The sequence below is a fragment of the Lucilia sericata genome, unplaced genomic scaffold (genome assembly GCF_015586225.1).
Source record: "Lucilia sericata isolate MDLA Ls3-8-SP2 unplaced genomic scaffold, ASM1558622v1 Contig000063F_arrow, whole genome shotgun sequence".
In the NCBI taxonomy this organism is placed as follows: Eukaryota; Metazoa; Arthropoda; class Insecta; order Diptera; family Calliphoridae; genus Lucilia; species Lucilia sericata.
The window spans coordinates 922644-933934 of record NW_023994098.1 but is presented as its reverse complement, the minus strand read 5'-3'; the positions used below and the strand labels follow the sequence as shown (position 1 = coordinate 933934).

The following is an 11291-nucleotide window of genomic DNA, read 5'->3' as shown; positions in this document are numbered from 1 at the left end:
CACATATTAGCGGTACCTGCGATTTTAATTTCAGAGAAAACAATATTTGGTTCAATTTTTGAAAAACTGGCTTTATTCTTTACTGTTATGTACTTTATAAAAACTTTTCAACTTTTTTATAATAGAAAACATACGTCTGAAGTTTTAGTAAATTCGAATAATGTTAAACTGTGAAAGTCAAACTCAAGCTATGCTATATTGGATAATTTTGTTGAAAATATAGTGAAATATTATTTAGTTTTAGTTTAGGAAAAATATATAATGAAGTCCCGTATTTAAGATGACATCGAAAAAATATATATTTTATAATTATATAAAATGTGGGTGATAGAGAAAACAGATATCAGATTCGGTTTCAGCAGCTAAAACTACATTAAAATCAGTCGCATTGATTTCAGAAGTTTTCACAAACCTTCATTTCGTTGGCCTGTGTAATTATCGTTACTAGTTTTTTAAACGACAAAAATACATTGGTCTTATGATATACAACGTTATCGGTTTTATATAAAAAAAATTATAATCAAAGAATAATAAGAAATTGGACTATGACATTGTTTTACAACAATAACATATGCATCTCCTCACAGACTAATTATATTTCAGAAATTTCCATTTATATTTCAGAAATTTCTAATTATATTTCAGAAATTTCTAATTATATATCAGAAAATTCCAATTATATATCAGAAATTTCTAATTATATATCAGAAAATTCTAATTGTATTTCAGAATTGTTTTTTATATTTCAGAAAGTTCCAATTATGTTTCAGAAATTTCTAATTATATTTCAGAAATTTCCAATTATGTTTCAGAAATGTCTAATTATATTCAGAAATTTCTAATTATATATCAGAAAATTCTAATTATATATCAGAAGTTTCCAATTGTATTTCAGAATTTTCAAATTGTATTTCAGAATTTTCAAATTGTATTTCAAAAAATTCCAATTGTATTTCAGAAATTATATTTTTATACAAAAATATTTTGTTAGTTATTTGGGACTATAAAACAACCTACAATTGATAATATTTTTCATGTTTTACCAACTACAACCTAACCTTTGTCCATTTGAATAGTGTTTAAACTCAAATTCCTGAGTTGTTTAGCTAACTACGACTTATATTGAATTGAACACATGTATTTATAAAATATTAACGATTCGTATTTTATTTTCGATATACAATTTATGTATAAATAAGTAATATGCAGTAATAAAAATTATAAGACAGAACAGAACTATGTATCCATATACATTTCAAAATTAAAATATATGTACATAGATTATTCGTCCTAAAATTCCTACATACAATGTTACATAAATATGTTTGTATAAAAAAGTAATTTATGAAATACAATTGGAATTTTTGAAATACAATTTGAAAACTCTGAAATACAACTGGAAACTTCTGAAATACAATTTGAAAATTCTGAAATACAATTGGAAACTTCTGATATATAATTAGAATTTTCTGATATATAATTAGAAATTTCTGAAATATAATTAGAAATTTCTGAAACATAATTGGAAATTTCTGAAATATAATTAGAAATTTCTGAAATATAATTGGAAATTTCTGAAATATAAAAAACAATTCTGAAATATAATTGGAATTTTCTGATATATAATTAGAAATTTCTGATATATAATTGGAATTTTCTGAAATATAATTAGAAATTTCTGAAATATAATTAGAAATTTTTAAAATATAAATGGAAATTTCTGAAATATAAGTGGACATTTATGAAATATAAGTAGAAATTTCTGAAATATTAAAAACAATTCTGAAATATAATTGGAATTTTCTGATATATAATTGGAAATTTCTGTAATATAATTAGAAATTTTTGAAATATAATTGGAAAATTCTGAAATATAAATGGAAATTTCTGAAATAGAACTGGAAAATTCTGAAATACAACTGTAAATGGTGTAGTTCTGTGTGAATTCAACACACTGGTGAAAGTCTGACTCTCTCACAATACCTCAAAACTTGTTCTTGATAATTTTACTTCTTACACATTTCTCATACACACAAGACATTTTTACACCGTTAAATAGTTTTATTTTTTGTAAATGAAAAATATATTTTTTAAATTTTTTGACAATTAATTTTTGAGGAACTATGTACATATGACAACTTCTTTAGGTACCAACTGACAAGCTTCAATTTCTTGATTTACAAGCTCTATAAACGATTTTTTCAAAATTGTAAAACAGGTAGTGAAATTAAAAAAATTTAATTTTTACGAATAAAAAATAAATCACAAAGCATTAAAATATGCACTAAATGTGCTCTAAAAACTCCAAAATATACCTTAAATATGCTACAAAAGTCAAATCATGCAAAATGATGCTCTTGTAGGTAAAATATGTAAAAATATGCTCTAACAAATCGATGCCAAAATTCTTAAATCGGTCCAACGGCGCACCACACAAAAAACATGCATTAGCATATTTTAGTTTCCTTGTTCATAATTATTGGTTTAAATTTTTTTAGTTTTTTTTTCTAATCGATTGGTTTTTTACTGAAGTAATTGTATTATTCTTTTACAGCCATGTCCGAATTATGATAAAATCATACCAACTTTATTAGAATTTGGAATGGATGAAGTACAGGTTCGTGTCCCATGGTGCCAGGTATTCCCATTAAGCCGATGTTAGCTCAACCTACTAAGGGGTATCAGAGGTATTGGAACGTTTTGATGGTCTTATGATAACATGTGAATGGAAGTACGATGGAGAACGTGCACAAATACATTGCGACGAAAATGGCGTAATTTCAATATTTTCCCGAATCAAGAAAATAATACATCGAAATATCCGGACGTCAATATGCCGCATAGGAAGCTTTCCAAAATCCAATGTACAATCTTATATACTTGATAGTGAAATCGTAGCTTGGGATGTGGAACAGAAAATGATTTACCATTTCAGGTGCTATCCACACCGTAAACGAAAAATGTGGATGTAAATGAAATTAAAGTCCAAGTGTGTGTTTTATGCATTTGATTTATGTATCTCAACGGAAAACCATTGGTTTAAATACATTTGCTGGAGAAGGCAAATGATGAAAGAACATTTTACAGAACTAGAAGGTGTTTGGCAATTTGCTACGGCAATGGATACTAGCGACGTAGATGAAGTACAACAATTTCTTGAAGAATCTATAAAGGGCAATTGTGAAGGATTGATGGTTAAAAAACCCTGCACAAGGATTCGACGTACGAAATTGCAAAACGGTCAAGAAATTGGTTAAAACTTAAAAAAGACTATTTATCGGGATGTGGCGATTCATTAGATTTAGTTGTAATTGGTGGGTTATAGAGGCAAAGGAAAGCGTACGGCAATTATGGAGGATTTCTACTCGCTTGTTATGATAATGAAAATGAAGAGTATCAAAGTATTTGTAAAATAGGAACTGGTAAGTAGCTAAATATCGATTGCAATTACACTTTAGAAATTTTACAAAATCTCCGTAGCCAGCAAACCTTGATAGTGACTCAATTGTAACCACTTGCCTATTAAAATGTTTTTGCATGTTTTGCAAATTCAAAAACCTGTGTAGAGCGAGAACAGAATTTAGTAATTATGTATTATTTTTTAGCATTATCGCAATCGTGAAAAAAGTTCCCGTACCAAACTCGATGAAGTTTTGTATAAATTCTACTTTTTCTAAATGGGCAAAAGAAATATTTTACGCATCACTTTTGTAATTTTGTTACTTTGGTCTTAAAAAGAAAAATTGTTCTTCATAATTCTGTTACGGAATTAAAAAAATCACATAAAATAGCATATTAATAATAATATGTATGCATTTATATGAAAATTTTTATAATAATTTTAGTAAAAAATAATAAACAGAAATTACTTTCTGTGCGGGAGGTTTTTTCACACCAAATTGGACTTAATAAATTGGTTTTATTGTCAGGACAGTATTGTCAATAAGATAGTGATATGGTATTTTGCCGCCTAAAAAAGTTGTAGCTCTAATGTACATACATACATACATATGTATGTACTTTTCAATGACTATTACCAAAGAACATTTATTACAAGACTGCGCATCTTGACGAGAGGGGTGTTATGTATTGTATATAAATGTTCTTTGCTATTACATATCATCCTGATTACATAGTAGTAGTCTAATATCATTTCTTAATAATGTGTTATTGGAATACACATTGTTAAAGATTCTGATAGGGATCTTAAGGGCATTGCTCAATTAGGTGTTTCAGTAAATACACCGATCTATTGCAGGTTATTAAGCAGCTGTATTTTATATTTCAAAAAAATTAACTCGAGAATCGTTCAAAAAATTGAGCGGTAAAGCGATGCAATATAATCTACTGATATTGAGCTCCTGACAATCCTATTCTGGCCTTTAAAGACTCCTTTGCATGAAATTGCTTTCCTTCTTAATTTTCTAACAAACATTTTCCATCGTATAAACCGCCGGATAATATATATTATCCGAATCTTTATTTATACAAATAAGGGATAAATGTGAATAAATTTTATAATTATTTTTAATAAATGTTTATACAATTTTATCACTTTTTAAGAAATAAAATTATCGTGCAGCTCATTTGTGTACTTACTTTAGTGAAACTTTTATTTTATCTATTTTATTAATATTCTCTTTTTAGGCTTTACTGATGAAGCACTACAAACACATGCGGAATTCTTTAAAAATCATATTTTGCCATCTAAAAAATCGTACGTATGTTGTGACAACACTTTGGAACCAGATGATTGGTTTGAACCCGTTCAAGTTTGGGAAGTAAAATGTGCTGATTTATCAATTAGTCCATTCACAAGGCTGCAATTGGAATTGCTGATCCAGAGAAAGGAGTTTCACTACGTTTTCCCCGATTTATAAGAATACGCGATGATAAAAATCCAGAAATGGCGACGTCTGCACGTGAAGTGGCTTACATGTACAGTTCCCAAGATCAAATAAAAAATCAACAAAGTAGAGCAGTTGCTATTGAAGATGAATTCTACTAAATTGAAACACATTTCTTTATTAAAAACATCTTTATGTTATTTTTGATGATACATAAAAATTATAAAATATCTTTTATTATTTAACGTTATTTAAATTATGTTCTTTTCTCAAAGAAACTGTTATAACTTACATATTTTTTAAATGTTTAATTTATAATTTTCCAATTTAGTTTAGTTGAGTGCCCTAAGGCGGTTATATTCACATATTTATTTAGAAACCCATGGGGTCCAATGTGAAAGCGCCAGTTAGTGGAACTGAATTTTCATCTGAAGAAAGTCGAAGTCAATCTATTTCCCTGGAATTTTAAAAATCGCAAAAATAATTGCACAAACATTTTTTAATCCGGAAAATAGAAATTGCAAATTTTACTGCAGTATATAACAATTTTTGTACATTTGTTACCTTTTAAAATCTTATAACTTTTTTATTAGAAAAAAATGGTTGGCAACCATTATCACTAAGCTATTGCTAAAATAGTTTTTCAGCACTACTACCATTACCGCTAAAATACCGATAATAAGCTAAAAAGGGAAATTTACACACCCCCTTCCCTCCAAAACGAAATCTTTCAATACAATATAGAAAAACAAGGAAAAACATAAAAGGAAATTGAAAAAGAAAAATAGGGCAATATTGAAAAGGTTTACTTTTTGAAAATGCTAATGCTTTTGAAAAATCAAAATAAAAACTCTTGAAGACTGTGCGATTTACCTTATTAAAATTCGAAGATACCGTTTTTAAACTTTTTGTTTTGGCGATAATACTTAATTATCTGTATGCAGGATTAAATGTCCTTTTTAAGTTTTCAATATAAAGAAATATTTTAGATCTTCAAAATTTATAGATAGAATTATATAATAGTGTGTTAATAATAGATATATCCGTACAAAATTTGGTATAATATTTAGTGTGTTTGGCATCAATCCAATTTGTCCAAGATTTTGTATGAAAATAAAACAAAAGTTTTCAAGTTTTGTGAGACGTAGATCTCCTTTTTATTAAAAACCAAAAGATTACCTCGTAGAAGGTTTGCAGGTTTTTATATAAAAGATAAAGTGCACGTAGTGCTTGTCGTAGACAACATCAATATCTTAAGACTGAGTAAAACGAACTTAATTTGGTGGCAAACAATATTTAAGTACCGTTAACGGTTTACTCGTTAGAATCTTCCAGCAAAGATGTATAAAATTGGCATTAGATTCTAACGTTGTTAAAAATAGTATTATTCATTAAAAGGAGCAATTACCAAAATGCAGATCGCAACAAAACTCGCTTAAACATTGCCGGCCACCTTGCAATATCTCAAGCATATTGTAACAATTAATTCATTTGCAATATCTTAAGCAGAATGAAACAAATGTTAATATAATAATTCATTCGCAATATCTTAAGCCGAATGAATCATGGTTGGTTTTATGACAGATCCATCAACTGTATAAACTAAATACTTAAATATTAGGCAAAACGTAAACATATTTTAGTGAGCTTATTTAGTGATAATGAAGTAAATTTTTCGATAAAAGTATTTCAATTCCTATGCGACCAAGTCGAATATTCCGGAAAGTTAAAAACTGAATTAAATTGATTAGGATTAACTGGACCTGTCAGAATCCAGCCAAAAATCGTCTTTTGTGCTAATAACGACCCTAATAAGTTTCGTTGTATATCCGGTAAAACAATCCAAGGGTATAGATCAGCGCCAATAAGGATATCAATAGGTCGGCTATCAAAAGGATTAAAATCCGCCAAACGAAGATTTGGCAATAATTTTTGAATGTTGGCGTTGACGGAAGTCGTAGGCAAATTTGTCGATATTTCTGGTAAAACAAATGCATTTATATTTAGTTCTACGGAAGAATCGAAGTTAGATCCGATTTTCAAAGAACAAATATTTCTTGAAACTACTGATGCAGTATTATTGACACCAGAAATTTCAACATTCGTAGAACGCGAGGAAATGTTAAACCTTTTTCGTAATCGCTCAGTATTAAACGAGCATTCCGAACCCGGATCAATCAAAGCACGGACCTGATACTTATTGTTATTATGTTTTATATTAACAGTCGCTGTCCCTAAGAGTACGAACTGATTATATCTAGTATGAAATACTTGACGGTTTGACGTAATATTATTCGACGTTGTCGATGGTTGATTATTTTGAGGCGAATTAGTGGTTCGTAGAACCTCACCAGAATTCTGTTCAGTAGAAACAGAAGGCATTTCTGTATGCTGAATATGAAGCATAGAATGGTGCCGATTATTGCAAATAAAACAATTACTATTAACTTTACAATTGCTGACATTATGTGTCCTCGAAAGGCAATTAGAACAGCAATTATATTTGTTTACGGTAGAAATTCTTTCCATTATTGAAAGATTTTTAAACTTTCGACAATTTCGCAAAAAATGGGACTGGTTTGGACACAATATACACGATGGTTTTGAGGAAGTAGCATCGTAAGAATGTACTGAAGATTCCACATCAGTAGAGTTGGTCTCTTTAAGGTCGTGAAGACATTGCAATGTTTGAATTCTTTCCGTCAGAAAGTTATCAAAATCATGCCAAGTAGACAACACAGATTTGTCCTTAACGCCCTGTTCCCATAAAATCACAGTTGACCTAGGCAGACGCTGAATACATATGAAAATAATAATTGGGTCCCAATTCTCAGTAGGAATTTTATAAATAGAAAGAGCCGTAAGGCAACTATTAATTCCTCGTTGTAAAGTTTTAAGGGCTGTTATTGATTCCTTGTCAAAGGAAGGAAGACCAAATAAAAGTTTGAGTTGGTTATGTACCAACATACGAGTATTTTCATATGTTTCTTTCAAATCGCGCCAGGCTAAGTCAAAACTTTCATTAATTAATGGATATTTTGTCACAATATCTTTAGCTTCACCCTCGGTTTTACGTATTAAATGGCAAAGACGTTCTATATTACTAAGCCGCGAGCTATTTATATAAATTGCCGTGAATAAATCTCGAAAAGTAGGCCAAGAAACATAATCCCCACCGAATGTGTCGACATCACAAGGGGGTAGAGTCAGATTGTGTTCTGAATTGCCACAATTTAAATTTACCGCTGAAGAGTTACTATTCTTCGAATCACGTTTAAATTTGTCCATTTTCTGATTAATAGAGCCTAAACATTGAAAATAAGCCATATATGTGGTCTGATACTTCGAAGCAGCCACGTCTACATCACTAGATTTACTGGAGGCAGAAGTTTCGAAAAACTTTAGACAAGCTGTATAAGATGTCCTAACTTCCTCCCACAATCGTCTTATTTCCTCGCCCTGAATCTCTAATGTATAAACGTTATGAATTTCCTCACCTAAATCATTAAACATCGCGCCGAAAGTGACAAGAGCATCCGATGCTCTAATAAATTCGTTTAGTGGCGTAACAGACATGTTTAATATTAAAAAAAATTAATAAAATGTAAGGAAATTAAAAATCAGAACTAATTCACGACAAAAAATATTATAATTAGTTTTAAATGTCAAGCAACAAACGTGACAATGGCTAAACTGACCGACCGTAGGGTGACCAATATAATGGAAGAACAAGAATTAACCGTATATGTATTTTGTTTTTATATTTTACAGATGTAAATCTGTAAACAAATGAAGCACAAAAGAAAATATAAAAACACTAATTTATTGAAAATAAAAAAATAACTTTAATTTATTGTCAGTCGGAGCAAAAAAAATTAAAATTTCCAAAAAATTAATTAAGGGATAGATTGCACTGTATTAAATATTAAAAGTAAAAATGACGAAAAAATACAAAAAGAACTTTGTGTATGTGTGCGCGTTAAAACAACCGAGTTTTTTATCACTTCACTTTTGCTCACAAAATATATTTACGTACCTTAATTATTTCGTAGAAATAAATAATAAATATATTGCCAGTGGACTGTATTATTGAGGATGATGGACTTCAAAAGATGCCAATAAAATCCAGTACTCAATTCAGGAATCCGGCTCGAAGGACCAAATGTTTGGCATCAATCCAATTTGTCCAAGATTTTGTATGAAAATAAAACAAAATAAAGTTTTCAAGTTTTGTGAGACGTAGATCTCCTTTTTATTAAAAACCAAAAGATTACCTCGTAGAAGGTTTGCAGGTTTTTATATAAAAGATAAAGTGCACGTAGTGCTTGTCGTAGACAACATCAATATCTTAAGACTGAGTAAAACGAACTTAATTTGGTGGCAAACAATATTTAAGTACCGTTAACGGTTTACTCGTTAGAATCTTCCAGCAAAGATGTATAAAATTGGCATTAGATTCTAACGTTGTTAAAAATAGTATTATTCATTAAAAGGAGCAATTACCAAAATGCAGCTCGCAACAAAACTCGCTTAAACATAGTGCAAACTTTTTTATTATAAATTTAGAGAATATTCATTGAAAGTGAGATTTTCCATTTGAGAATTTTACACTTGAAATTTAATAAAGCCCAATAGAAAATGATGTTTATACTACACACCATTATAGTAGGGAGGGTGTTTTGCGTTTGTACCGTTGTTTGTAACACCCAAAAATGTTGATCCTACTCATACCTTAAAGTAAACCAGTCGGTTCAGAATCATTTCGATTTAGCTATGTTTGTTAGTCTGTCTGTCCGTCTGTGTGTAGACCTAGTGCGTACGCTACATGATCGAAAAAAAAAAAAAACAATTACATTATTATTTCTTGCGCTTTCATTTAAAATCAAACATAAATTAATTAAACAAATGATATTGTTCTTATCTGAATTTCAAATGAAATGCCAAACGGTAGCAAAGTACTATGGTAAAATAAAATTATCTTATGGTGGAAAATATTATCACTTTTGCTGTGCCAAACGAAATCTTTTTTGATTACATGAAATTTTGACAATTGCCACTACTTTCACATGAAAATCTGTATTTATTTTAATAAAAAAAAAAACACTTTTATTGATTTTTTTATTATTAAAATAAATTTCTACAATCACAAATGTATTATAAACTAAAATTATAAAATATTTTATTTTTTGGATTTTAAAATTTTTCTTTTCATTTGTCAAAAATGTATGTATTCACCTCATATCTATCAAAAATTTACATTTTCAAGTAAATTGTTACCAATTGGCACACACTCTTGCTGTGCCAAATGAAATCTTTTTAATTGTTGTAAATTTGGAGAACTGCTTCATATAAACTTGAAAATTATCAACGTTTATTCACGTTGTTAATAAGTTTGTTTAATTTTATTAACAATTTTTGAAGGTAGAAATGTATTTCAAATTTACTTTTTAAAAAAATTTATTTTGTATTTTCTTTATTTTATTTTCGTCAAATTTTTATTCTCATTTGTCGAAAATGTATGTAGCCCTATGAGCTAGTAATATTTAATTCACCTCATATCTATCAAAAATTTACTTTTTCATGTAAATTGCTACCGTTTGGCACACTCTTACCTTAATTTTTATACCCACCATCAAAAAAGATAGGGGTATATTGATTTTGTCATTCCGTTTGTAATACATCGAAATATTGGTCATAGACCCACAAAAGTATATATATTCTGGGTCCTCATTAAATTCTAAGACGATCTAGCCATGTCTGTCTGTTGAAAGCACGATAGAGTCCGAATGAAAAGAGCTAGAGGGTTGAAATTTCATATAAATATTTCTTATAGGTAAGGTTTGTTTGGTATTGAAAATGGGCAATATCGGTCCACGTTTTCGGATAGCCCCATACAAGTGGCCGCTCGAAAAAACAGATTTAACAGTCATTACTTGTTTAAAAATACGAATGTACCGATGAAATTTGACATAAGTAAGTTTCTTATGATCCAAAATCACTAGCAAAATTTTATGAGGATCGGTTCATAATTGACCCTACCCCCATATAAAGTCCCCTTCAGAAAATGACTGCAACGCTCATTAATGGCTTAAAAATACGAGTGTAGCGATGAAATTCGACAAAAAAGTTTAATACGAGCCAAAACCTGTCTACCAAATTTTATGAGGATCGACCCATAATTCACCCTACCCCCCTATATAAGGTCCCCTTCAGAAAATTACTTTAACGCTTATAACTGGCTTAAAAATACGAGTATATAGATGAAATTCGACATAAGTATCATTCGAGTCGAACGAGGTTTGATGGTGGGTATATGAGCAAAATCAAAAATTTTTAAGAATTGGATAAAATTTGTTTTCGAATTTTTTTTTTCCTCTGACAAGAACCATATTTAGTGGATGATTTGGATAATAATTATACATAATAAATATGAAAATGTTAAAA

General features: G+C 29.3%; 1 pseudogene; it reads left to right on the top strand.

Moving 5' to 3' along the window:
- The first annotated feature begins 2554 nt into the window (after positions 1 to 2554).
- LOC119616255 lies at positions 2555 to 5069 on the top strand (annotated as a pseudogene).
- Positions 5070 to 11291: the final 6222 nt, after the last annotated feature.